The 27,273-nt window shown below is 55.2% G+C and overlaps 1 protein-coding gene across 1 annotated transcript in view; it reads right to left on the bottom strand.

Moving 5' to 3' along the window:
* Positions 1–27,273, bottom strand: part of EEF1AKMT2 (EEF1A lysine methyltransferase 2) — a 70,542-nt gene that overhangs the window by 1,007 nt on the left and 42,262 nt on the right. The window lies entirely within an intron of this gene.

Raw genomic sequence — 27,273 nt, 5'->3', positions numbered from 1 at the left:
CTCTCTCTCTTTTTCTCTCTCTCTGCCCCCCCCCCCCACTCATGCCCTTTCTCTGTCTCTCAAAATAAATAAACTTAAAAAAAAATTTTAAAGGCGCACCATTTCTCATCCCTAGAAGGACATCTCAACAACGACACATTTGCAATACTGGGGACCTTTGTAGCCTGAGACCTCTCAGGCCGCCATGCCACACGGCCCACCAGCACCTCCTCCCGCGTCACCCCTCAAACAAATGCTGAAAGAGCACAGCCCTTGGCTCAGGTTTGAAAACGCGCTCCTTACAAACCAGTTTCTCTGATCCTATTTCCACCCTTCTGTGGTTACACCGTCAAAGGAAGTCACATCAGATGCAAGGAACCCGAAGACCACCGTCACAAAGTAAAAAAAAATCATGCCGATAATAGTAGAAAAGGCCAGCTCCTAATCTGTAATTAAAAACAAACTGCTCGGTGCAGGAAAATGTTCTAGAATCTGTTGCTCTGTGTAAAAATTAATTGCACCCTGGTATTTACTTGCTATCCAGATTGTAAATCATATTTTCCTGTTTACTTCGATTAGACTTTACAGTGGGTGTTATTGAAATTGCTCAATTACGGGCCAGCTGGCAAGCACAGGAAAATTACCTTCTACTGTTCTTCGAAAACAAGGTTCATCCAAAGTGCAAAAGCAAGGAAGGGAGGGGGGGAAATCAATACATTTTCAAAGGACTGGCTGTTCAGGAAGAGGCCTGGTGGAGGGTAGGCTCCCAGGTCGCACCGGGTGACCCGATGCGCACTTCAACGCCACATCGGCCTAGAAGCAACACATTCTGACCAAGAGTGAGCTGCTCAAGGAAAGAATTTCAGACCACTCCTCCAAGCTCCGGCCAGAAAGCTGAGCCAGAAATGCCCGCCAGCCCCCTGGATGCTTGGCTGGGGAGCGGGGCTGGGAGGCGGGGTGCTACGGACTCTCCCTTCAAAGGGACCCTTTGTGCCGCCTCAACGGCGGAGTCGAGGCCCGCCGGCGGCCATCTTCTTTCTGGGTACGACCTCATGCAGTTCTGGGGCAGCCAGCCATTGGCCCAAGGCCCAGAGGTAACCTGCCCTGGCACCACCCCGCCCCCGCCTCTCATTTCCGTCTTCCCTAAAAGGCAGGCGGGCTCGGAAGGTACCAGCTCACGTCCTCCTCGGTCAAGGACACATGGGGCGGAATCCCAGCTCTTGAAACGCACCGTCTGAGTGACCTTTACCAAGTTCAGTCTCTTTCTCTCTCCATAAACTACGGACGACAGCGCCTGCCTCAGAAGACTGCTATACCATGTGACAACAGAGCTCAAACCCTTTGCTCAGTGAGAAGTCCTAGCTCAGGTGCTCCTGTGAGGAAGTGCTCGATGAACGGCAGCTACCGTCACAACTGTCGTCGGGGAGGCTGCGGGTCCCGATCCTTTCTCGGCAACGGCCGCCCGAGCAGCGATCTGTCCTCTCGGACTTTTTTAAAGAGAAAGTCCGTTAAATTGTTTTAAGGCCAAATTCGATCAGGATGCCACTGGTCATATGATGGCCCATCTCTCTGGTGAAACAGTAGGTGCTCATTAAGAATGATGCTGTGGGACTCCATTGCCATGGAAACGCATTAGGCCACCAGGATGCCGCCGATAGGCACCAAACACGAAGCCGGACCGAGGCAGCGGTGAGGGCGTCCCTGCTCTTGCAGCTGTGCCCCCGCTGGAGCCCCGACGAGAGGCGGGACTCACGGCGGCAGCACGAGGGGCGAATACCAGAGCCCCACATGCTTCTGGAAACGGATGGTCGGCAAACACGGCAGGCGCCCAGTGGAGAAGGGAAGTCGAGCGCGATGCCCGTCCTCGAGGGTCACGGAGAGTTCCGCGAACGCCGGCACTAATCTAACTAAGGCAGGCAGGGGTAGGGGGCACCGGAGCGCAGTGGTAAACAGCCCCCCACCCCCGCACGTGTGCCGACAACATACAGCATGACCCGCAAGAGCCCAGGGGTGGGGACAGCCAAGAAGCCACCACCCGGGGACTGTTCACACACATCGCGGCGGAGCCACGTGAAGGAACGCCGTGCCGCTTTAGCCACGGATGGAACGAGGCAACTCTGATGGTACAGAGGTGAAACCCTCCCCAAGACACCCTGTGAAATGAACGGAGAGAGGAGAACGGCGCAGTCCCAAAAGCACGGCCGCCTTATGGAAGGGCCCGCAGTTCCAGAGTTCGAGGCACTTTGCTTGTGCGGCCTGGCGTGCTCCTTAAATCCTTCATCCAGGGCATAGGATACTTTTTTGGTGAAAAAGAAAATAGGCAAGATTTCACCAGGAAGGAAAGGCACACTAGCGGAAGTAAGACCGTAAGCAAAGCACAGTGGCCTGCCCTGTGCACGGGACGCGGTGAGCACACTGGTGGCAGGAGCACAGGGTGTGTGGCAAGGACAGGCGGCAGCCAGAACAAGGAGCTGGGACGGCCAGTTCAAGCCAGAAGAGCTCTGCCTGCCCACTGAACACAGACTTTTTTTCTTTTTTTTTCATGTTTTTTTCAGAGAGAGAGAGAGTGCACGCAAGGAGGGGAGGAGTAGAGAGAGAGGGAGACACAGAATCAGAAGCAGGCTCCAGGCGCTGAGCTGTCAGCACAGAGCCCGACGCGGGGCTTGAACTCACGGACCTCGAGATCATGACCTGAGCTGAAGTCGGTCGCTTAACCAAATGAGCCACCCAGCCGCCCCATGAACGCAGACTTTATCACGTGGCCACAGGGGGCTCCCCAAGGGGCTCGTCTGCTTTGATCTGTTGAAAAAGAGTGACTTTTTTTTTTCTGGGCCCTTTGCAACACCTAGCACAGTGCCCCGAATACAGTAAGAGCTCAAACACATTTTGAAAGAGACTATATTGTAGCAACATCTGAAAGGATCCAGGCACATTCTTAGACTTTGTGAGGCAAATCCAGACCAGCAGAGCCTGGCACAATCTGGAATTCCCTGGGATTCCTTTGATCCCTGGCATGGGCCTGGCCCAGTTCACTGGGGAATGCCAGTGCCCGTCCAGAGACTCACAGCCCAGTCTGAGAACGGGGCCAGGGGCTTCTCAGGGAGAAGCTGGGGGCGGGGGAAGGGGGGGGGGCGGTTGAGGCTCAGCCTTTGAAGGGACAGCTGGTAAACTGGTAGTGTGGCTCTGCCCAAGGCAGAAGGGGGTGCCTCAGAGTCACAAGTGGCAAGGTAAAGGCCTCCTGGAGGCCACCTCTGGGGCACAGACCCCGCTCTGTCCTGGCGGGTTTTCTTTTAACCCATATTAAGAACAGCTTCTAGGGGCACCTGGGTGGCTCAGTCGGTTAAGGGTCCGATTCTTGATTTCAGCTCAGGTCATGATTCCAGGGTCATGAGCACGGAGCCTGCTTAAGATTCCTCCCCCCACCCCGTCTGTCCCTCTCCCACGCTCACGTTCTCTCAAAAACAAAGAACAAAAAACCAGCTTCTATCTATTGAGAACCTACTGGGTCCCAAGTACTTTATACACGTCAGCTATACAACAGGCTCACTTTACCCCCATTTTACAGATGGATAAAGCTCACCAAGGTGGAGAGGCTGATCTTGCATCTGAACCCAAGTGGCCCAGCTCCCAGGCACATGCTTCCCACCGATGTCCACCTGCAACATGGCCCCACTCCTCAGCTGCCCCTCCATCCCAAGTGCATCCTTCAAAAGCCCACTCAAGCAACTACCATACACCCCAGCAAGTGGTCTCCTTGGCATTTATCCCAGAGGAACGCAAACTTACGTTCACACAAAAACCTGCACATGACTGTTCACAGCAGCTATATTCGTGACAGCCCAGACCAAGAAACGACCCAGATGTCCTTCAAGGGGCGAATGGAGACACACACTGTGACACAGGCACACCGGGGAATACTACTCAGCGTTAAAAAGGAATGGGACGTTGAAACCTACTGGAATGACTCTCCAGAGAATTATGTGCGGTGAAAACACCCAATCCCCACACGTTAATTATGGCATGATTCCATTCACGTAGCATTCCTGAAATGACAAAGCGCCAGAAATGAGGCATAGATTAGTGCGGACCTGGGGTCTGAGATGAGGGTTTGGGCTGGGGGTGTGGGAGGGCGAGGCAGGTGGGGGATGAAAAGGCAACAGAAGGCATCCTCCTGGTGATGGGAATGTCCCATGCCTTGACTGCCTCTGTGTCGATTTCCTGCTTGTGATACTGAATGACAGTTGTGCGAGACGTCACTACTGGGGGGAACCGAGCAAACGACACATAGGATCTCTACGACTTAACAATACGTGTAAATTTATGACGATCTCAAAATTTTAGAAACCTACTCAATCTACGCATTTATCAAAGCCAGTAGAACTATCTGGGGTGCCTGGGTGGCCCAGTCGGTTCAGCGTCCGACTCGATTTCAGTTCAGGGCATGATCTCATGGCTCATGGGTCCAAACCCCATATCGGGCTTTGCACTGTCAGCGCAGAGCTTGCTTGGGATTCCCTTCCCCTCACCCCCTCTGCTCTACCCTCCCTCACTCGCGTGTGCACGCTCTCTCTCAATAATAAACTTAAAAAAAAAAAACTCATAGAAATATCAAAAACATGAATTGCACTGTAAGTAAATATAAAGCTTAAAAGTAAAAAGCAGAAGTCCACGTGGCTGCCACTGCCCGTACCAAGGAAACCACTTGCAAGGTAGGGCAAGGACCCGTGCCGTGGGCTCTAACAGCCCCCGCCTTCACTTTGAGCATATCACTTGACTTCAGTGTCCTCCTCTTTAAAACGAAAGCAGTGACACCTTTGCTCTGGGGGCTGCTGGGAAATCGGATAAGAAAATATGTATGAAAGAGTGGGGCACAGAGAAGGCCCCGGACATCAGTGCCTGGCCCCCTCGGCACAAGTAGCCACTGTCCGTCTCTCAACATCTTCCCGGTACATCTCCTACTGATTCCCTGCCTTTGTTTACATCTTGTACTGTCACTTCCCTGTGCCCTTATTTAGGTGGTAAATCAGACTCCCTGCACAGTGCTCATGGCAGACAGAGGGGCCTTGCACCCTGCCTCCACATCCATCTGGGGTGCCACTGTGCACGGGAAGGAGGGGTCGCCCCCCCCCCCCCCCCGCAGGTGCCTGCTATTCAGGGGCACGTACACTCTCAGGCTCTGACCCCAGGAGCCCCCCACTCAGTGATTTACCTTCTCCAGCATTTCCATCGAAAGAGCAGAAAGCAAAGTCAGACTTTCTACTGATCTGTGATCCCACTTCCCTGGCCACCCTCCTGTTCCCTGGGCATAGATGGGGTGGCAGAGGGCTCTGCCCACCCCCCAAGTCCTGCCCCAAGGGTGCATCTACCTGAAGACGGCCTGGACTCCCTGACACTGTGCCCAGAACCAGGCTCGCAGGTTGGGAAGGGCACCAGGCGACACCGCCCGGCCTCAGAGAGAGGCCCTGGATCCCTCACCACGGCACCTCAGTCCCAGAAACACCCCCCATCTCCCTTCACAGCCCCTCCCCCCATACGGCCATACCCCTGGCCTCCACCTCCCTGAGCACCAACCATGGGCCAGGCTCTTCTCATTTAACCTCTCACATTCCTGCAAATAGGCATCTGTTAGCAGAACTCCCATTTTCCAGATGAGAAGACTGAGGCTCCAGGAAAATAACTCCAGCATTTGCCCAAGATCCTATAGCTAGCAGGGGGTAAGGTCAAGATGTGAATCCAGGCCTGCTTTTTCGGCACTCTCTCCCTGATGCCACAGGGAACAGGGGACGGCCTCAATCCCTCACACAAGTCCTTCCTAACATGAGACTTTCTTGCTTTTGTTCTGGATCTTCAATGTGCCTTCATCCATTTGCAACCCTTGAATCCAGCTCTCTGATACCACTGTGGTCAGGGACTCTCAGCTTCTGGCAAATGGGAACCCTGCCTGGTGCGTGCGAAATGAATTTACAGAATGCTAAAAAGTTTTGTAAACTCTAAACCTCTATAGAACTCTCGAGTAGATTAAAGGAGTTTACCAAATGCTTCTGTAATGCACTTTGAAGGGTTATCGCTTAATAAGAACCTGACCACACTGGAGATCATCAAGACAAACTCTGCCTTCTTTTACAGAGTATCTATATCCTGTGTTGACTACTTGCACAAGTTAGTTTTACAGCAGGAGAATACCTCGCCGCCCTAAACACAGTGCTCAGAGCAAAAGCTAAACAGGACCTTGGCCACAGACAGGGACTCTCCTGATGGCTCAAGCAAGCCATTTCTCGGTGCGTCCACCTCCCCTTCCATTAAGCAAAGGAAATGGGAGGAAAACAGCCATTCTACAAGGTCTTCGGGAAGGCCACATGCATTTTTAGACCTTTGAAACTTCAGCCGTCGGCAGGACAAAAGCAGTCTGGGGACAGGACCTAGAAGCAAATTCGTGGACACGTGGAGAAGTGCGTCTTTCGGTGGGTCGTGCCTTCTGCCAGACCCTGCGACAAGCCGATGGAGGGGAGGAGGGGGGAGCTGCAAGTCTGTGGTGGCATCGAGGCTGCCCTCTGCCGAAGGAAGGAAGGGAACGTGCCCAGGGTCACCTCCGGCTTGCTGCCTCTGCACCTCAGTCCCCCCAGAGCTCACAGGGTGAAAGTTAAAAGCTGCAGGAGCGTCCCCACAGCCCATCCTCTCGCGGACCCCGTCAGTGCCAGGAAGAGGGCCCGGAGGCTCAGTAAGAGGGCCCGGAGGCTCAGTAAGAGGACGTGGGTCTGGACAGGGCACACTTCCCAGGCCTTCAAGTCCTCCCGAAAGAGAACTGATGAGAGACAGCTATGCCTCCGGCACCTTCAACACACAGACAGAAAACCGGAGACGAGCAGAGCCCCTCTAGTCGATATGGTGACACCTCGGACGTGCTCGACACCAAACACTGCTGATTTAAGCGAATGCCAGAGTCCAGAAAAAAAAAAAAAAACATTTGGTTTTTTTTACCACTTTCCCAGCATCTTCTGGGTCTGTATCTCGGGAAGTCAGAGGTGACACAGAGCCTACCTTTCATCAGAGCATGAATAGAATAAGAGTAGCCATGGCAACCATAGCACATTCTATGCTTACTGCTTCCTCAAGGTGTCCCTACGAACGGGCACTGTGGCTGTTCCATTTTACAGAGCGACAAACTGAGGCATGGGCCCAAGGTCACCCAGGCATGAAGGATAAAACAAGGACTCAAGCCACATCAGCCAAACTCCAAAGTCTTTGTCTTAACCACGGAGTCTTCTAGCAGAAATGTGAAAACTTCCAGGATCTGTACATTTCCCCGTAATGATCCTTTAAGCATTTGATTTCTCAGTTAAACTGACCGGATGCTGAAGCAAATGCCGGGTCTGCAGTACACCCTTGTCCACACAGCTCACCCTGAGGTATCCCAGGCTGAACACCCACCTTCTGGAACCTAGTGCTGAAACACAGCACTAGGGGTTCCAAGGCAGGCAGGGACCGGGGGCGCGAGAGGGCAGCTCAGAGAAGGTGAAAAGAACATAAAGTCATCACTTTCTATCCTTCACTGCATGGATGGGCAGCTGAACCGGGTGCCATGCAGAAGGTGAAGTGTTCCCCAGGAAAGCCGGGGTGCTCCCAGCCCCGGGGGGAGTCCTGCTACGCCAGCCAGAATCCAGTCCATCTGTCCCCATCTCGCTGGGCCTCTGCCTCCGACCACCCCTCCGCCACAGCCCACCCTTCTCCCCGAGTCCACTCCCAGGGTGCTCCTGGCTGGGGGGGGGGGGGGGGCACCCCTCCACCTGCACAGTCTGGCTGTGGACCTGCCTCAGTCACCCTCCGGTCTCAGCACAGAGCCTGCCCCAGCAGGAACCTGATGCCAACGTCTTTAGCGGCGTCCACAAAACTGGGGAAGGGTGCCGGATTCCCGTCCAGAAGCCACCCTTCCACCCAGCTGGGTCCCGGAGGAGCTGTGGAGCCCTGGGCGAGCTACGCAATTTTGCTAAGCTCACTCTCATCCTCTGTAATCTGTAAGAAGGGATCCTGGTCCTGCCCACCTCAGGTGGAAGGTTAAGGAGGGAAGACTCTGGAAGGTGGGGGCCCTTAGAGAATGTCCCTACAGGCACCCAAGTCCACAGGTGAGCACAATTCTGAGCAGAGTGTAGGCCCTTCCTAGATGCTTATAAACTATCTAACAAAGATCACGTCCTCAATGGCCACGGCACGAGCTGCTGGGAGCAGGAAATAGGAATCCCCCCAGCACCTCGCTCCCGGGATGGGGGGATGGGGCTGCTGGACCTTCAAGTCCGCTACTGATTTTTATGCTCACTCCGGGTTCCATTTGCACGTGACAGGTGAGGAAAGTAGGCCCCCAGAGGCAAAATGGCCCGAAGCCTCACAGGTGGCACAGGCCTGCATCACACTCTCAGGGGAGAAGAGATACTTTCTCGCCGCAAAACTCAAGCACCTGCTCCTCACAGAGGGCGTGCTCACCCCACCCCAGCCCTCACCCCAAAGCAAGGCGTGTCCCTGGAGGTTATTTTTCTTCTCAACTGAGATGAATACACCTTCCCTGGCCTAGTCCTTCAGGTGATCAGAGGCCACCAAGGGTCCACGTTTGGAGAAGGGCCGGCAGTCACATTACCTGGCTAGAAAGGAACCCACCCTGTGCCCTTGGCAGAACAGACCCACCCGGGCTCCCTTACGAGACCGTCTTACTCAAGGGGAAAAAACAAAACCGCACAATGAGCCCCTGAACCAAATCAGGACTCTGTTCTCTGGGACTTTACACAGTCATTCTCAGTGTCGTAGGGATTTTCTGGGGTTTTAAGCAAATAACATTTCGAGGCGGGGGCGGGGGGAGAGTGACATTATTCGGGGACATGAAAGTGTCGAGACCCAGAGCCAAAACAAAGCTGAACACGGGAACGACACAGCCGGTGTTGCTTCTTGAAACCAAAGCCAACTGCACGCATAACTTGTCAGGAGCTCGTTTATCAATGAGAACCGACAGACACGTTTTCTACGAGCTCTCGGGCAACGCTCACTCCACGTTAACCCACCAGACGCCGCGAGAGAAGAGCGTGCTGCGGGCTGGAACTTGCTGAGCAAACCTCAGAAGGAAGGAAACGAAGGCCGGGGAGAGGACCGGTACTTACTGAGCACAGAAGCAGACACCAGCCTCGCCTGCAAACCAGGGTGAAGGAGAGGAAGGCAGAGAGCAGGGGACAGGGAGACACAGCAAGGGCCCCAAAGATAATCTACTGAAATGTTAAGCCACTTAGCCTAAGACGACCATGACCTGTTCTTCAGTCAGACCTGTTTACGAGTACAGCGAATTTAATCAAACCATGGTTAAAAACCAAAAGACGTGAAGAGTTTACAAAAAAAAATTTTTTTTTTTTTTTAAACAAAATCAAAACTCTATATAGAGAAGCCCACATAAGAGGCAGTGTGCTCTGGGCGGAGCCAGCAGGGCTCAGAGGAAACGTGGATTCTGGCGTCGGCTCTGCCCCTGAGCCGCTCTGCCTGCTGGCCAAGCCACATTCCCTCTCTGGGCCTCAGTTCCCTCCCCTGTCAAACGGGAGTCATTGTTTCTGACTAGCGAGCGCGTGCGTGCAAGCCACCTGCCAGGTCATGCTACCTCTCTGAGCCTCGGTTTCCTCGCCTGTGACATGCAAATGGGAACTGAGTGTGTCTGAGTCTCAACCACGGATCTGAGGGGGTGTGAGCTGTGAGAAAGGGTGGCAGGAGCGGAAGGAGAAACCGCTGTGGGGGGCTGCGTGCAGGCCGCCTTCCTGCTCCTGCTCGGAGCTAACCTGTCAGGTTCGAGGTCCCGGGACACTGGACAGCAGCAAAGGCCAGATCCTCACTCGCTGCACAGCCTCAACTATCACCTCCCACACGACAAAGCAGGAAGCAGGAAGCAGGAAGCCACCCTGACGCTCTGATGTGTTAGCAATCCCAGGGGCAGGTAATGCCAGGTAACTGGAGGCTGGGGGAGGTGGGGTGGCAGAGCCCGCCCCTCTGTCTTACATCCTGAAGGAGCAGAGACAGGACTGTCGTATAAGTGCATTTTCCAAGCTCAGTCCCGAAGCACACAGGGGCGGCCTGGTGTCTTTCAGTGACACTGACAACATTCTGGATTAGGAGCTTCTTGATGGCCCAGGAAGTCAGTCGGTCACCAGCTTCCACACCTTCATCCCCCACCTCCGCTACGAGAACACCCTCTTCCTAAAACATTTATGGAGACTCTCGGGGTCCAAAGACAGCTACGTTCTCCTGCTCCCTCAAGATGAGCTGCCCCCCAGCCTGGGCTACAAGCATGGTCTTCATGCTTGTGTGGCTCCAAAAGGTCCGTGGGCAGGAACAAGGACTCCAGCCCCAACCCCGGCCGCACCCCAGTGCTGCTCCCACAGGACTGCCACGCCCCTGCGCAGAGGGATCATGGGACACGGCTGGGAGGGCAGCGACCTCTTTATCTCGGGGGCCCGGGGCCCCCTAACAGTATCACAAGTATCACGGTGAAACACTGGAGAAGACGCAGGAGGCTCGAGGAGGACTGGGAGGGACACGAGAACCACCAGGGTCCCCACCTGCCACCCACTCAGAGGTCACACCCTGACCTCATCTTACAGGCAGGGCTTCACCCGCCCGATCCCACCGAGTCGTATCACCAGCCTACTTTACAGGGTCTGGTGGAGAAATTAATCAGACAGGCTGACAATCCACGCCAAGCCTTCCGCCTCCTCCCCTCTACCCGATTCCTACTGCAGAGTTCCACCACACGTTCTACAACGGCGTCATCTGCCAAAACCAGACTCTTCAAGAGACTCAGCTGCCTGATGGGTCTGTCAGAACGACACGTACGCCTGATCTCCAAGGCATCTCGGGTCAAATCCCCGAAGCCATCTCTCTGGTACCTCCCTGGGGGCTTCCAAAGGGTGAAACGGTGGGACAAACTCTACTAAGCTCACCCTGGCCGTGGGCTACAGCCCCGACGGGGGCGGGGGGCACTATCTGTGTAGCGACAGCCATCCGTCTACACAAGGGCCAAACCCGCACCGGACCGTCGACTGTCTGGACAGAGAAAGAGACTCCCGTCACAAGGGCTTCCCGGAGGTCCGGATGCAAGGCAAAACCCAGGCATTCTGCCCCAAGCCACTTGGAACTGGCCGCAGAATGGGTCTAAGGAGCTTGGGGAGCAGCTGCTTCCTGGGTCTGGAGCCCCATTTTTATCTTCTGGCAGGGCGTGGGTGCAGGAGAAGGGAGAGGCACCTCATCTGTAACCGGCCTCCGCTTCCTTCCAAGCACCCTGGATGGGACACCGGGGCCTCCTTGCACTCAGGGCAAAGGCCTTGGGGCGCTGAAAAGGAAATGATGTAGCCAACCAGGTTCACCTGGCTTACGGGGAAGGTGCTTTAGAAGCCCCGCTGAGCTGTTCCAGGCTGCTCCACCCAGATCTTGATGGCTCTAAGTGAGGCTCAAAGGGCCTTGAGACAGTTAACCCCATTTCCAGAGCTGAGCAGATCATGCTCCCCGTCAGAAACGGCTCCGAAAGAAACTGATTCACTCCCCCGCTTGTCCCCAGAGTGCCTGAGAACCTGCCAAATGCACCCAGCTCCGGCTCTGCTTGTGTTATTGTCATTGTCCCCCTCCTGGAACCACCGGGACCTGTTATTGTCATTGTCCCTGTCCTGGAACCAGCGGAACCGGGTTTTGAGCTGACTTGCCTTGCTCTCAGGAAGCCCATTTCATCAAGTCAGCAGCAAAACTCCACAGCCAGGCCTGGCCTTGGAGCACCTCCCAAAACCTGGCCCCAGGGGCCTTCGGATCATATGGAAGGGCCTGGCCCTGGTCAGGAGCCTCGTCTGGAGGAGATACCAGACGTGCAGGGCTCCCAGCCAGGGGCGACACGAGGGGAGGTGGGTAGAGATTAGCAACGTCCTCAGAGTCGGAACTAGTAAGAAAGAAAACGAAGCTGTCAGATTACATTAGGGGATGGGATCAGAATGGGTGAAACCTAACAGGTACCGGTCAGAGGCCAGCATCTGGGCACCAAAACAAGTTTCAGTCGCTCTCAGGGAAGACTTAACAGCAGGTTATCATCTCCGAAAAACTGTATTTCATCGTTCAACGAGCCCGCGCTGAGCGACTGGTGCTGCATGCGTGATGGGAGGGGCTTTGAAGGCGCAGCAAAGCCACAGGCCCTCCTCCCAAGGAGGTGAAAACTATTAGCAACTGATGCATGAGTGAAGTAAAAAGCAAAATAAAATACACTAGGAAGCAGAGCACATTCTAAAAAACAAGTCACAGGATAACATAATCGGGCCTTCTGAAGTTCAGAAACTGGCATCACAACTTTATGGGCTAAGAACAAAGCAATGCTGGGGTCGCTCCCTCCTGCACCCAGGCGGGTTCTCTGCCTGGACAGACTTTTGCTCACTTCTCTTACTAATGAGCCAACAAAACATTGACCATGGCCGTCATATGCACAAAGCCCAGAAAGTGCCCAGAAGCGGCCTCCACGTCCACGAGACCCCAGCAGACAAGGCTGGCAAAGCCGCTCGGCAGCCTGCTGCCCGGCCTGGCCACTGTGGGTGGCAGGAGGGTCTAAGTCTGGCGCAGGTGCCCAAGAGGCAGTCTCCCCGAATGCTGCTGACCTCAGCCTTGTGCCAGCCTCACTTCACGAGCCCAGGTGAAGCCTCTACCACAGAGGGGTCATTGACAGATAGCAGGCAGCAAAGGGATAAAAGTTTCTCTCCCAAACTCTCAGTAGAACCCAACTTAAAAGTGACTTGCCTTCCGCAAAGAGGAAGGAGACAACCTCGAGGGAGATGAACCTGACACATGTCATGGGCAAAGTCCCCGTGCCATCCCATCACCCTTGAGCTGCGGGAGCGTGTAGTACCAAACTCACCTCCCCTGCAGCAGGTCCTGCTTGTGTGCCGAAATTCACGCACCCGCTGCCGCAGCCAAGGTGGGCAGCAACCTAACAGCCCAACAGTAGGGGCACCCATGCAAAGGACAAAATGCAGCTTTTCAAAGGCCGGGAGCCCTCAATACATACTGGTAGGAAATCATCCTCCAGTCTACTTAACGGGGAAAAAACAAAGACCAGCGGTGCCCGGGGGTGCTCAGTCAGTCGAGCGTCCAACCTCAGCTCAAGTCATGATCTCACAGTTCGTGAGTTCCAGCCCTGCATCTGGCTCTGCGCGGACAGCGTAGAGCCCTGCTTGGGATTCTCTCTCTCTCCTTCTCTCTGCCCCTCCCCTGCTTTCATATGCGCTCTCGCTCTCTCTCTCAAAATAAAAAAAAACTTAAGAAAAAGACCAGAACGGTGAGCATCGTCAGCTCCCATTTAGGTAAAACTGAACAAATAATTCTAATGATATGGAAGTCTCTGGAAGAATACCAAAGACAGCGGTGTCTGCCTGGTTCAGTCGGCTAAGCGCCTGACTTCGGCTCAGGTCATGATCTTGCGGTTCACAAGTTCAAGCCCCGCGTCGGGCTCTGTGCGGACAGCTCAGAGCCTGGAGCCTGCTTCAGATTGTGTCTCCCTCTCTTTCTCCGCCCCTCCCCCACTTGCACTCTCTCTCTCAAAAATAATAAACGTTAAAAAAAAAAAAGAATACCAAAGACACTTAACATCAGCGATCTTTGAGGAGGGAAAGCAGGTAGCTGGGAACAGAAGCGAGAGGAGACTCTTCAAGGAAAGCCACTCTATTTGTTTTAAGTCTTGAACCACACATAGGATAACCTATGCAAAAATATGTAATTTTTTTTTAACCTAAACTACATATCCACATATCTGTATACACTTGCACATGGAGGGAAGATCTCTGGGAAGATACACAAGAAAAGGACGACAGGAGTTCCTCCAGCGAGGGACGGAGATGTGTGGCTGGGCGACAGGGACAGGGGACAGTTACTGTCACTGCTTTAAAAATTAAACACACAGGGGCGCCTGGGGCACACAGGGGCTCAGTCGGTTGGGCATCCGACTTCGGCTCGGGTCATGATCTCACAGTCCCTGAGTTCGAGCCCCGCGTCGGGCTCTGTGCTGACAGCTCAGAGCCTGGGGCCTGCTTCAGATTCTGTGTCTCCCTCTCTCTCTGCTCTTCCCCCACTCACGCTCTGTCTCTGTCTCTCAAAGATGAATAAATTAAAAACAATTTTTTTTAATTGAACACATACAAAATGCTTACAAGTCCCCAGATACGCCAGGCTATTCCGTGCGTCCGGACCTTTGTTCACGCAGGTCTCTCGGGCTAAAATTGGCTCCCTGCCCCCTTCAGGCTCCTTCAGGCTGCCCCTTCAGCCTGCAGCCAGGCTAACCACTCTTCATCTCTTAGACTCAGCACCTCCTCCAGGAAGCGTTCACCTTGAATCGTAGAAGCAAGAAGCAAACAGCGCCGTGTGCCTCCCCCAAGGGCTGTGAGCTTCTGGAGGGCACACGCCCGGCCTCAGTCCCCCGAGTCCCCCGTACCCGGCACGAAGAGCAACTCAGGAAACGTTTGCTGCACCGGAAAACACATTTGCCACGTTAAGTCAAGTCGCAACTTTCCCGGGGCCGAGAGCTATCAAGACCTCTCTTGCTCGCAGGGTTTCCCACAGCTATCAAAATTGTGTTGTTAACACTAATTCGAAGCATGACACCTCCCGGTCCGCAGAGGGGCCGCGCTCAAAGCGGTGTGGGTTCCACAGCAGCAGAGTGTGGGCAGAATCCGGCCGCCACAAAATCCCTGTAGCTGACTGTGCTCACGCCTCCTCGGGGCCCCACGGACACTCATCAGAGCCTCCACCAGGGCCTCTGTGCGGGCAGCGGCCCTTCTCATGGAGGATTCTCAGAAACGTGGGCCCAAGATCCTTCCCGAGGCTCCGTCCTCCGCGTTCTGCTTGTAGGAGAGAGAGCTGGCCACCCTCAGGGCCTGCTGGGAGGCAGCATTTCCAGGGCACCCCCCGTGGGCCAGCGTCTCCCGGGCACAAGGAGGCCCGAGGTCTTGGGAGCCCGCGTGGTGAGCAAAGGAGGGTCAAGGGGCAGGATCGCCTAAGAGAAGCTGAATGTGTGTGCGAGGCTATGCTCCGAAACACAAGGTGTTTTCTAGGGGACTTTAGTTTAACAGGCAAATCCCACACACACCCTGAGCTGCCCCTCTCTTGTCACTATTCCCTCACGGTGTCAGTCTCGGCCCAAGTCCAACGCTCCCCGGACCAGCTGTGCCAGGGACTGAAGGAGGAAGATGGATGCACCCAGCCGGGTTCACACAACCCACCAAAAGTTCACACAGGTGTACCACAAGGCATAATACATGCCACAATATGACAAACGCCACAGAACAGAGGAGGGGGCTGTAATCCCAAGTGGGGAGGGATAGCCCGGGCAGGTGTCCTAGAGGAGGTGGCCTGAGCGCCAGGTCTCAATGGACGCAGAGGAGTTCAACAGCCAAAGACAGGGCGAGGCCATCCCAAGAGGAAGCCAGTAAGCACCTGTCTAACACCCCCAGCAAGCTGGGGTGCTGGGAGTTGAGAGGCCCTTCCCAGCTTCTGGAAGAAGGAGCCCCATGCGGCCCAAATGGGCACACGTCCAGCTGATGTCGGTGCCCCTCTTACATAAGGCCCAGGAGGCTCTGCCACGGAGGGTGGCCTCGGGCCAACGCCCCCCCCCCCCACCCCCGTCTGGCCCGCACCTCGCTCTCAGGGGTCTGCCCTACCATTCCGGTCCCTCTTCTCTCCCTTTTGCCGGCGAGAACACCAGGCCGAGATGCGCAGACCCACAAGGGACACTGGCTGGTGGTCTGCTTAGCTGAACAAAGTCAGGGGACCCTGGGTGATATTGACAAGGTATCCCAAACTTCCCGCTTTGGTAAAAAACGGCAGCGTGAAGATACAAAGCGGCAAAACAGTTCTTTCCATCTGCCAGGACACCAGCAGCCCCTGCACTGACCCACGCAGCTAACCCAGAACGCCGCCACACAATGCGAGAATTGTGCTCTCCCTTGGGAAGGGGGAGTGGCCACGCACAACCCCACATGAGAATGTCACGATCAGCTCGGACTCCAGAGTTACAAATATGTGCTCAAGGCATGTGCTGAGCACGCGCTCACCACGTGTTTGCGCGGCTATGAAAGCACAAAAGCACAAGGGCCAGTGTGCCTCAGCTGCTGGGGACTGGCCTGGGGACGGCGGCGGACCTGGGGCCGCGGGAAAGGCCTCAGAGAAACCCCACAGAAAACACTGCATTCAAAACCATGACTGCTTTATTGTCCCTGAGGTTTTAAACTCAGGGGCAGAAGCAGGGACAACTCCTTTACACGACAGAACTGCCAGGAAAACCGCAAAGCTCAGCCGAACCGGTGACCAACACAACACCCCCCCCCCGCCCAAGGTGGTCCAACGTGAGCTAAAAACAGGCCACGAGCAGCGATCTCAGGCTCACTCTGGAACCAAAAATGAGATAAAATCAGTCCTTGCAGGCAGCCAACAACCAGACAACCCAGAGTCTGGCTGGCTCTGCACAGACACAGGCGTGCTCCCTCCTAGCTCTGGGCCTCGGTTTCCCCACCTGCAACAACCTTTCTCCACCTCGGGCGGCCCAGGCGGCCCCTCTGTCGTCAGGGAAGAAGGGGGAGGGAAAAGAGCAGCTGCTCCCGGGGGAATGTCAGTGGACCGGCCGCGCCAGTCCCTGGGGACACTGATTTCAGGGCACTTGAGACAAAGGCACCTCGGCCTGAGCGCGGACCCCTGGGAAGTCTGCAGAAGCATCCGGAGAGCATAAGCATCATGAGGGACGCAAGCTTCCCAAGAGGATGAGCGCCACTGAGGCAGGGTTAGCTCAACCCAATGGGGGGTCCTTCTCCGGTGAGAACGGGTAAAACAAACCTGAGAAACCAAATCTCAGAACTCAAAACCACCAATGTTGCCTCCTTTGGTATCAGGGGTCCGGATAAGGAAGGGAGGGACGGCCGGGGTGGACGGCGGGTGGCGTTCAAGGACAGAAAGAATCACCTACACGTAGGGAGCAAGTGTCCCTCCAACTGTTACCATGCAAGTCTGGAGATGAACAGCCTCCATGAAAATGGTCCTTGTCCTCGTCTGCTCAGTGAAGCTGTCACACAGCGCCATGAACCGGGTGGCTTGTAAACAACAGACCCTGCTTTCTCACAGTTCTGGAAACTGGGAGGTCCAAGATCATGCTGCCAGCTGATTCAGTGTCTGATGAGAACCGCCTTCTCGCTGTGTCCTCACGCGGCGGAAGGGACAAGGGCACTTTGGGGACTCCTTCGTCAGGGCGCTAATCCCATTCACGAGGACTCCACCGTCGTGACCTAGTCAAACCCCCCAAAGGCCCTCACCTCCTAACACCACCACCTCAGGCACTAGGCTTCGACATACAGATTTTTGAGGGGGGGACCCAAACATTCGGTCCACAGCAGCTGGAAATGAAAACTTTTTGGGCGCCGAGGGTCAAGTCTCCCAGAAAGTAAGATGCGAAGTTTGGTTAAATGTGCACCTCTGCACAGGGCAAAGATGAAAAGGAAGATCAGACCCACAAGTTGCCCAGGGCAGGCATTCAAGTCGCTAGCTGGGACCTGCACAGGCTGACCCACACCCTTGCTGAGGTAAACACTAAAGCTTCTGACACCCGCTTCAACCATGTGGTTTTCGTGCAGTGGTTCTCAAAAGTGTGGTCCCCGGACCACCAGCGGCAGCCTCACCTGGGACCTTGTTAGAAATGAAGTTTCAGTCCCCTCCCCCACCCCCCAAATGACTGGATCAGACACTCTGTGAACGGGGTCCAACAATCAGGTTGTAACAAGCCCTCCGGAAGCTTCCGGTCCTCCCAAAAGTTTGAAAACCAGCGCGTTGGTGCATTTGGTACCCTAGAACTCTAGGAACGGGGAGGACAGCACTGTAGATGAAAAACCTGGGACCCATGGAGGAGGCTGAGTCTCTTGCAAAAGGCCGTGAGGTCAAGAAAGAGTGGGAGGCCTGGGCCCTGCCACAGTCACTTCTTCTGAGCCAGGACCTAGGGATCCAGATACAGTTGACCTAGTGCTTGTCCGTAGGGGGCAAGATATCTGGAATGATACTACGAAACCCAAAGGTTGACCATCTAGGGAAATGCGTCAGAAACAAATGGAGAAAAAAAATTGCTTGCACGATACTTGCCACAAGAGGAGAGAAAAATGAGGTTGAGCAAAAAAAGGTAAATGAAAGAGGTAACTGATATTAAATATTTGGGGGAACAGGAGAAGAAAAACTCAATTTCTGGGGGAATACAAATTGCCACCTGGGGAATCTTCCCCTCACTTGCACTCGCTTCACGGGGTCTCTGTCAAAGACGCTAAGCTAGAAGAATCTGAGAAGCGTGTTTTCATTTATTCGAAGAAATCTTTCCTCTCTACCACGAGCAGAAGCTATCCACTTCGTATGTGGCAGCTCGACTGCCTGTCAAGATAATTTAAAGATTAAATCTTTGTTTTTAAAAAAAAAAAAAACAAATCCCGCAGCCGCTGTTAAAATCATAGAAGCATTTTAGACTAGAAAGATTACTCAGTACCTGAGTGACTGTATAGGGCTGGGGGGTGGGGAGAGACATAGAAAAAGGATCCCCGGGGGCGCCTGGGTGGCTCAGTCGGTTAAGCGGCCGACTTCGGCTCAGGTCACGATCTCGCGGTCCGTGAGTTCGAGCCCTGTGTCGGGCTCTGTGCTGACCGCTCAGAGCCTGGAGCCTGTTTCAGATGCTGTGTCTCCCTCTCTCTCTGACCCTCCCCTGTTCATGCTCTGTCTCTCTCTGTCTCAAAAATAAATAAACGTTAAAAAAATTTAAAAAAAAAAAAAAAAAGAAAAAGAAAAGAAAAAGGATCCCCGGGTCGCTGGGCATCGCAGGGCACCCTGGAGTGGACGCTGGGCGGGAGAGCCCTGTTTGTGGGGCCGTCCTCCCAGCGGGGTGAGTGCTCCACTGAGAGGAAGGCAGCAGGTTCCCTGGGCTCCGTGCCGGCTCATCTGTCGGTTCACCTGCGGGCAGAACACCTAACGGCATCATGGCGAGGACCCCGAGCACTGCTCAGGGCCATTCACCGCTGCTCACCCTGCACCAAGTGACCCGGAGAGCCGGAAAACCTCAACCTGTCCTCAGAATGTCTGGTCGACTCCAGGGGTCTCACGCTCAAGTGCCTTCCAGAGCCAAGCAGGGAACATACATGGGTGAAGAGTGCCAGGTGGGAACCGGCCGGTGCGCAGAGGGCGTGTCCCAGGGAGCAGACAGCCACTCTGACGGCCACGGCCGCGGCTGCGGCTAGCACTGTGCAGGTGTGCAGGAAAGAGGGCCCGGGGTGACATCACTAATCTCCTGACTTGTCAGGAAGGGCTGAAAAGCCAGACTTCTTTGTACAGTCCCAGCTTTGAAATGCTGTCAAGAAATGCAAAAATTCATAAACCATCATGGGGGCCTGGGGCACCTGGGTGGCTCAGTCAGTTGGGCGTCTGACTCTTGGTTTCAACTCAGGTCATGATCTCCCGGTTTCGTGAGTCTGAGCCCCGCATGAGGCTCTGTGCTGACGACGGGGAGCCTGCTTGGGAGTCTCTCTCCCTCTCTGTCTGCCCCTCCCCCACCGTGTCTGTCTCTCTCAAAATAAATAAACTTAAAAAAAAAAAAAAAAAAAGGCATCATGGGGGCCAAACAAATCATGCCTGAGGCCCACATCAGGCCCCCAGACCACAAGGGTGCAGACTGTGGCCTAGCAGATGCTGACTGCTCAGACAGAAACTACCTGTATGGTCATCTCATCTCGGTCCGCAGAGCCGAGCGGCCTGGCCGGGCCTCAGTGCCCCACCGTCGTGCACGCCCATCTACGTCACTCCTGGCTCACTCTGAGTCAGCTGAAGGCCCAAAAAATGACCAGAAAGCACAGACTGTCTGAACTCCTGAGCACATCAGAGTAGTGCCACGAAACTCCCAATCCCCAACAGTGCCCTCCCACTTGGGGAGGTGCCCGACCTGGGTTGTGTCCCTGCCTGGCATCCATTCTACAGGGCGAGCTGCGGCTTCGCTGGGAGCAGAGAAGGGCCTGGAGCCTGCCCCTGCCCTCAGGAGAAGGGCTCCCTTCTGGGCTCTCTCACAACGTGGGGAACGAAAAGAGATTCCATGCCAAATACTTTAAACAAACGCGAGTACGCCCAGCAGATGGAACAGACGATTCTGGATCCCTGACGCCTACAGATGGCTGGCTTCGGCCGGGTCACCGTGAACAGAACAGCTGCTTCCGCAATCACAAGTCCTGCACAGAACACAGGATTCTGTTTTGATGACTTCTGCGCAAGATATAGAAATGAGAGGGGGGTTTCCTGCCTTTTATTTCAAAATAGCCCGGGACAAATGAAGACTTCTTGTACCATAACAACACATTAAAAGGGAAAGCTCGATGAAGTGGGTTTTCTTAAATGTCAACCCACAGAGCAACCTATTTGTCCGCCTACAGGCCCTGATAAAAATGTTGACTGCGGAGCCTTAGCCAGAGGAGCAAGAGATTTCTTTCAAATGGCAGCACAGTCCATGACTGAGGATAACACCGGCTGTTGAGGACACAGACTCTGGAAAAGACGAACCGGGGTCAGGACCCACGCTCTCAAGGATATGGCTGGAGCTCAGCTCCTTTCCTGTAGAGAGGGGCTAATTACCAACAGCTGATGTGGGACGATCAGAGGAGAACGTACACACAGTGCTTGGCACATAGTAGGTGCTCAACAAAAACTAACCCCCTAAGTAGAAAAACCACTGTAAACTGACTTGCAACAGCATTTTTTTTTTTTTTTGCACACATGTAAGATCTCCCCCCTCCCCCCCACTTGTGGGTGTTGGGAGGGCAGTGAGCAATTCTGGGCCCAGCCCAACCCGCGGTGCTCTCAGCCCTCCGCTGGCTACGGAAGGAAGGCGCAGGAGACCATTTGGGGAGTGGCTGGCTACAGGCAAGCAGTGTCAGAGGCGGGCATGCAGTCAAGCCTGGCCTTCCGGGGCTATTCTTTTCCTTTTTAAAGCAAGAGACAAAACCTCTCTGTGTGCATTCTCTTAACCCCAACTTCCTCCTTACCGACTGCTTTGGTCGTGCACCTACTCCACAGCTAAATCCACCAGGCTGGTCTGTTTTTCCCCTTTCTTCACACTTGCCCAAGCTTCAGAAAGCTCTTCCCTGTATCTTATTCTTGCATTTTATCAGTTTCCATTCTGGCTACGAAGGGAGCGGGCACCGTGCAAGCTGGGGAGACTCGTGCAGACTCTTACACCGACACCCCCAGCTGCTCCCAGGAGAGGACCAGACGCCCGACAACACACAGCGTTAGAAACCCCAGAGCAGTCATCCTTGGACCCGGGGCAGCCCAGCAGGAAACCAGCACACAGCTCTCCTCTACACCCAAGAGTCCGGTGGCGTGCACGAAGGCGAGGGAGGGGGCCCTGGCACGGATACGTTATGACTGAGTCCAATGAGCTGGAAACCCATGTTCCCCATATTTGCTTTCCCGTCTCAAAAGGCCTCTGGCCCCGAATTAGCTCCTGAAGAGATTCTTACTCAGAGACTGTCGGCACCAAGCAGGCCAAGGGCTACGGTTCAGCCTCGCTCCACATCAGTCAACCAACTGCCTCGGTGTGGCCGCTAACTGCATTTTAAGGAGAAAGCCGCATGCCACCAGCTAGCTGAGGGAGCCCGGACGCCTCTTCCTTCCTCGAGCTGCACGGGACGCCATTGTAAATGCGCAAAGTGGCTCCTTATCTGTGTCCGTGGAAAACATGGCCATTCCATCTCAGTGTGGTGGGGACAGGGGTGGGTGGGTGACGGAGACAGGGACGGGCCAGGCACCCAAGAGCTGATGACGCGACCAGCCCAGGTGAGCCAGGGAGTGGAGAAAGGAGCTGGGGTCACAGGCTAGAGAGGGGCAGGGCTGAGGGGGATCCTCAGACAGCAGCTGGTCACTGATGCTCAGGCTCTGTGGTCTGGGCAGTCTGGGCGGCTTGCCCGTGGTCAGACAGCAGTCTGGGGGGTGGGGGGACAGCTTCTTCTGAACCCAGGTTCCCTCCGTCCGTATCACACACTTCTCTACCACGTCTGAGTCTGCGAACTCACTTTCAATTCCGCGTTTTGGGGGCCAGGAAAGGCCAGGGGTTCTTTCTCTCCCTGGGACACCTCCTCTACACCTTTGATTCTCTCAGGTTTGGCTTTTCCGCACACCAGGGAACGGTGCGGCGCACGTCCCTCCGACGGAATTTTCTGTGATGGTGGCAGTGGTTCATACCTGCCCTGTCCAATAGGACTCTAAACAGGTGCACGCAGCCTCTGAGCACTTGACGTGTGGCCAGTGTGGCTGAAGTTCTGAATTTTTCGTTCCACTGAGGCTCAATGAATCTCGATAACCGTATGATTTTGTCAATTATGCCGCAACGAAGCCGAAAAACATTGAAACAGCTGTATGTGGCTACTGGCTACTAAGAGGACAGGGTATACAGCATCCATACAGAGAAGAGCCAGCCCGCTGTTCCCGTAAAAGGCAGGTAGTAAATACTTAAGCCTTTGTAGACCGTATGGTCTCTGTCACCACCACCCAACTCTGCTGTCGGAGCATGAAGGCAGCCATCGACACTGCAAACACAAACGGGCATGGCTGTGTGCCAGTCAAATTTTACTTACAAGAGCAGGCAGCGGGCCAGATGTGGCCCGTGGGCTTAGTTTGCCAACCTCTAATAAAGATTAGAGAGCCGGGCGTTCAAACCCCAGGGCTACTGCCCACCAGCAGAATGAACGTGGGCATCTGCACCTGGTGAAACCTCAATTTCTTCGTCTATAAAGAGGGAACCATCATGGCACCCACTTCTGACGTTGGACGTGAGGACCAAGTGAGGTGCCCGTAACGCGCTTAGCACGATGCCTGCAAGGAGGGGGCGTTCGAAAAAGACTTGCGAGGGGCGCCTGGGTGGCGCAGTCGGTTAAGCGTCCGACTTCAGCCAGGTCACGATCTCGTGGTCCATGAGTTCGAGCCCCGTGTCAGGCTCTGGGCTGATGGCTCGGAGCCTGGAGCCTGTTTCCGATTCTGTGTCTCCCTCTCTCTCTGACCCTCCCCCGTTCATGCTCTGTCTCTCTCTGTCCCAAAAATAAAAAAAAAGAAAAAAAAAGAAAAAAAAAAAAAGAAAAGGACTTGCGAGGGGTGCCTGGGTGGCTCCGTCGGCTGGGCGTCCGACTTCGGCTCAGGTCGTGATCCTGCAGCTCACGAGTTCGAGCCCCGCGTCGGGCTCTGTGCCGCCAGCTCGGAGCCTGGAGCCTGCTTCCGATTCTGGGTCTCCCTCGCTCTCTCACTGCCCCTCCCCCGCTCATGCTCTGGTCTCTCTGTCTCTCTGTCTCTCTCTGAGAAATAAACATTTAAAATAAAAGTAAAAAACAAAAAAAAAAAGTACTCGCGAGGTGAAGAGAAGCCGGATACGAACTGGGGGCTCTGACGTCAGCCTCCTATGCATCCCTCCCCACCCTGTGAAATAGACACAGCTAGTCCCAGTCCACAGGGAAGTTAAGCGGCTGGTTCCAAGTGAAGTGCAAAAAAACGGCAGGACTAGAACCCAGGGCTCCCATATCCTTGTTCCGTGCCCTCGTCTCTCCTCCACGGAGGCTTTTCTAGCATCAGCCTGCCTGGGCTCCTGGGTACCGGCCTGCACGGTAAGAGGCTCACTCCTCTCTGAAGGAAATCCTCAAGAAAAAGCAAAGTAGGCAATTGCTTAAGGGCTTTCAGATGCTGTTCTCACCTGGTTCCTGTCCTGTCCACCACTCTGGAGCCCTGGTCACCTCTAGCGACCAGGGACCCCTCACCTAAGGCAGCCGATCACTGGCACCCCACAAGACGCGCTCCCAGGGTGGCCCCTCTGTACTGTGCGCTGGGGCGGAGTGGGGCTCCGGGTGCCGCACGCGACAATCCCTGTCGCCCTTCACAGCGCTGCCTCCCTACGAGTTCTCCAAAATGGCAAGACACTCCCCCAGCTCTGCTGACGGGGCCACAAAGAGACGCCCTTCTGCGCTTCCTTGCGGGGCTGCAGGAGGTCCACGTGAACGCAGCGACATACCCTTCCTCCTGCCTTCGGGATGAAGCCCCGCCCCTGACGTCTTCTCCCCCATCTCCTTAGTGGGGTGCGCCAGAGTCATTCCCAAGCAGAGGGCACTCGGGATCACGGTCTTCTCCTCCGGGGCCCTAAGACACCACCGGCCGCGACCCCCACACTGGTGGTTGGGCCAAAACCTGGGCAGAGGCCAAATGAGCAATGGGCCCAACCTGATGGGGGTTCAAGCCCCTGGGCCCCCAGCTCTCTCCTTCTGCCACAGCTAGGAGCTGGAAATTAGGCCCTGGTGCCCCCCCAGGAGCACCCAAAGCCCAGCCGTGCCACTCACTGCCTTCCATGAGGGGCGTCACCGGGTCTCCCTGAGGCCCCACAGATCACCCAGAAACAGACAGAAGCAGCTTGCTAGGTCATTCTCTCACAGGTGCAGGGGAAGGGCTGGCCCAGGCATCTTCACGTGGGTTCAAAGCCCAGCAGAACACCTGCAGCCTCAGTCACCGCTCAGGCACCCGTGGAGCAGCCAGGAGGCCGACCGTGCTCTGACGTGGCACCGTGGTCGCTGGGGCCCTGGGCTGCGTCTCAGAGCACCAATGCCCTGGGAGTCTTTTCTGTAATGCTCAGGGACGTGCCTGAACCTCACACAAGTTTGGAAAACAGACTGGCTTTTAAGGCAAGTCAGAAACCGTTCACCGGCAGACCATCGCCCCCTCGGCAGCTGGGGAGTTGGACCCACCAGGCGGGACCCCTATTCCCAGCACGTGGCTCTTCTGCTCCAGGTCACAGGTCACCTTGCGGCCTACTTGGCCTCGGCCGGGCCCGACCTCTCATCTACTTTTCTTTCTAATAGGTGCGGGTGTCTGCTAACCTCCCCGGGCACGAGAAGAAGAACAGGGAGGTTTGCTGCCAAAATTAAGGTTTATTTAAAGCTAACTTCTCTTCTCAGGACTGAACGCTGATGAGCAAAAACCCTACGGGGCTTAGAAGAGACACCCCAAAAGCCGAGATGGGCTGCTGGCCTGCCTGCCCTCGCCGGCTCGTTATTTTCCTTAATTCTCCTCCTCTGGGTCTGAGTCACGTGCCGCACAGTCAACGGGGCCTGGAATCCGGGCTGGCATCTGAGGGTGTGGAGGCCACAGGAGCACCGGGCGCCAGAAGTCAGGTGACCCAGGCAGAACATTCTCGCGTGTTTGTGTCAGCAACTCCCCCACCCTGGACAACACCGGAGAGCACATGCCATGACAGAGCCCAAAGGGCACTGAAGCTCCTTTTTCAAATCGCACCGACATGGTTACTTGTTTCCATCAAGGTGGGGGGTGGGGGGGGCGGACAAAGATAGTTTTACACTGAATCGGATGTTTTCAACTCCGCCAACGCCAAAGGCTTTTGTCCGTTTTGATTTCTTTAGTTCCAGTGCAGGCACAGGCAAGACACGTTGGAAGTTCTTGGGAATCTCAAGGGTCCCCGCTGAAAGCGAGAGCTCACACTAAAACTGAACAAAGCCCACATCCCTCTGGCCATCAAGAAGGCACTTGATGAAAGTTCCACGTATCGGGGGCTCATCTTGTGCCCTCCAAGGAGGTCACTCCAAGGTCAAAAGGACTAGGCCCCAGGGCAGTCTCCCTGGAAGGCGGCCCCAAGTGAGGACTGTTGAAGGCTGTTCTCCCCTTTCCAGGTGGTGACCGACCAACAGCTATGCCCTCCGGCCTTCGCCCCGCCCTCGTTCAACATCCCTCTCGCAGCTCAGTCAGCCGGCTCCCAGTTGTCTGCTCCAACCCAACCTGCGCCCCCAAACGCTGAGCCTCCAGAAGTACAGCATCGATATATGGCTCCCTGCTCCCAGCCCTCGAGATAAAGGCGGGACTCCTTTGCTTTGCACCTGCTGCCATCCTGACCTTGACCGGTTTAAGCCAACAAGTTCTTCTCACCCAGGCGCCCAGGTCCGGGTGACTGTCCACCACCTGCCGTTCCCCCCAAGGGCCCCACGGTCGGCATCATGCTTCCACGCCTCCACACTCACCTCTCCCTGCTCTGGAACATCTCCTGTCCCCCATCCTTCACCTGTCTCAACTCCTGCTCATTCTTCAAGACCCAGGGAGCCTTTCTACCCTCCTCCCCTTGGCTTGGTTTAAATGACCTTCCTGTGACTCCCACGGAACTGTGGTTCCCCGGTGCCCTGTGCACACACATCTCCATCACACTTAGTACCCTCTGTCCGGCACGTAGTAGGAGCTCAATCAAAACAACTGCTGTCTGTGGGGGCTCCCGGCTGTCCGAGTCAGAAGAGCTTGTGACTCTTGATCTCAGGGTCGTGAGTTCAAGCCCCACGTTGAGGGTAGAGATTACTAAAAATAAAATAATTAAAAACAACAACTGCCGTCTCACTGTCCGTTACACAAGCCCGTGAGCTCTGCAAAAACAGGAACACGCTTTACTCATCTCTGAATTCTTCAGGGCCTGACACACACAGTGGGCGTTTACTAAATACTGACTGACTGCGTTGTGCCTGGGGGACCACCAGGATGGCGGAGAGTCCTGTGGTCACGGCAGGAACAATGACACATCTGAAGGGGCAAAGAGGGTGAGGAAACGAGTTCTGTCGCATCCACCAAGACCAGAGGCCTTAGTTATTACCTCCCTCACACAGAGCCCCACAGTCACAAAGCTCCATGATGCCAAGAAGAGGGTCTGTGTCAAGGCCAGCTGAGCCCAGTCACTTTGGCGGGTCCTCTGCAGGGGGCTCTCCAAGGCCAGCCCCAACTACCTATGCCGGCCTCTGAGGGGAAGGGGCTGCTGCCCCTTGGAGTCAGGGCCCCTGCCCAGAACCCCGTAAATAATACCAAGCCTTCCCACTCCAGTACAACGGGGTCTCCCTCAAAGCTGCCCAAAGTCCAGTAGGCAATCTCACATGCCAAGACGGTCCACCCTGTTCACCCCGCAGGATGCCAGGCTGGGGCTGATGAGGCGTAATGCTCAGAAGACACGTGGGCGGAGACCGTCGGGAATCATCGGCTTGCGCCAAGAGAAGCCCAGTGACCACTGAAGAGGGTAAAGGCTGTTCTCTCTGTCAGCTGGGTCAAGGGCTTGGTTCAAAAACTTGGGACGAGCTTAGATGAGCTCTCGCTCCTGGAGGGATGGCCGGTCGTGTTCAGGCGGCGCAGGGGTCCAGAGTCAACTGGAATCACACGCCAGGGGTCAGCAAGAGGCGGCCCGGCTGGGGGGCG

Source organism: Panthera onca, chromosome D2, assembly GCF_046562875.1.
Source record: "Panthera onca isolate mPanOnc1 chromosome D2, mPanOnc1 haplotype 2, whole genome shotgun sequence".
Classification (NCBI taxonomy): Eukaryota; Metazoa; Chordata; class Mammalia; order Carnivora; family Felidae; genus Panthera; species Panthera onca.
This window is presented reverse-complemented; position numbering and strand designations above follow the sequence as displayed.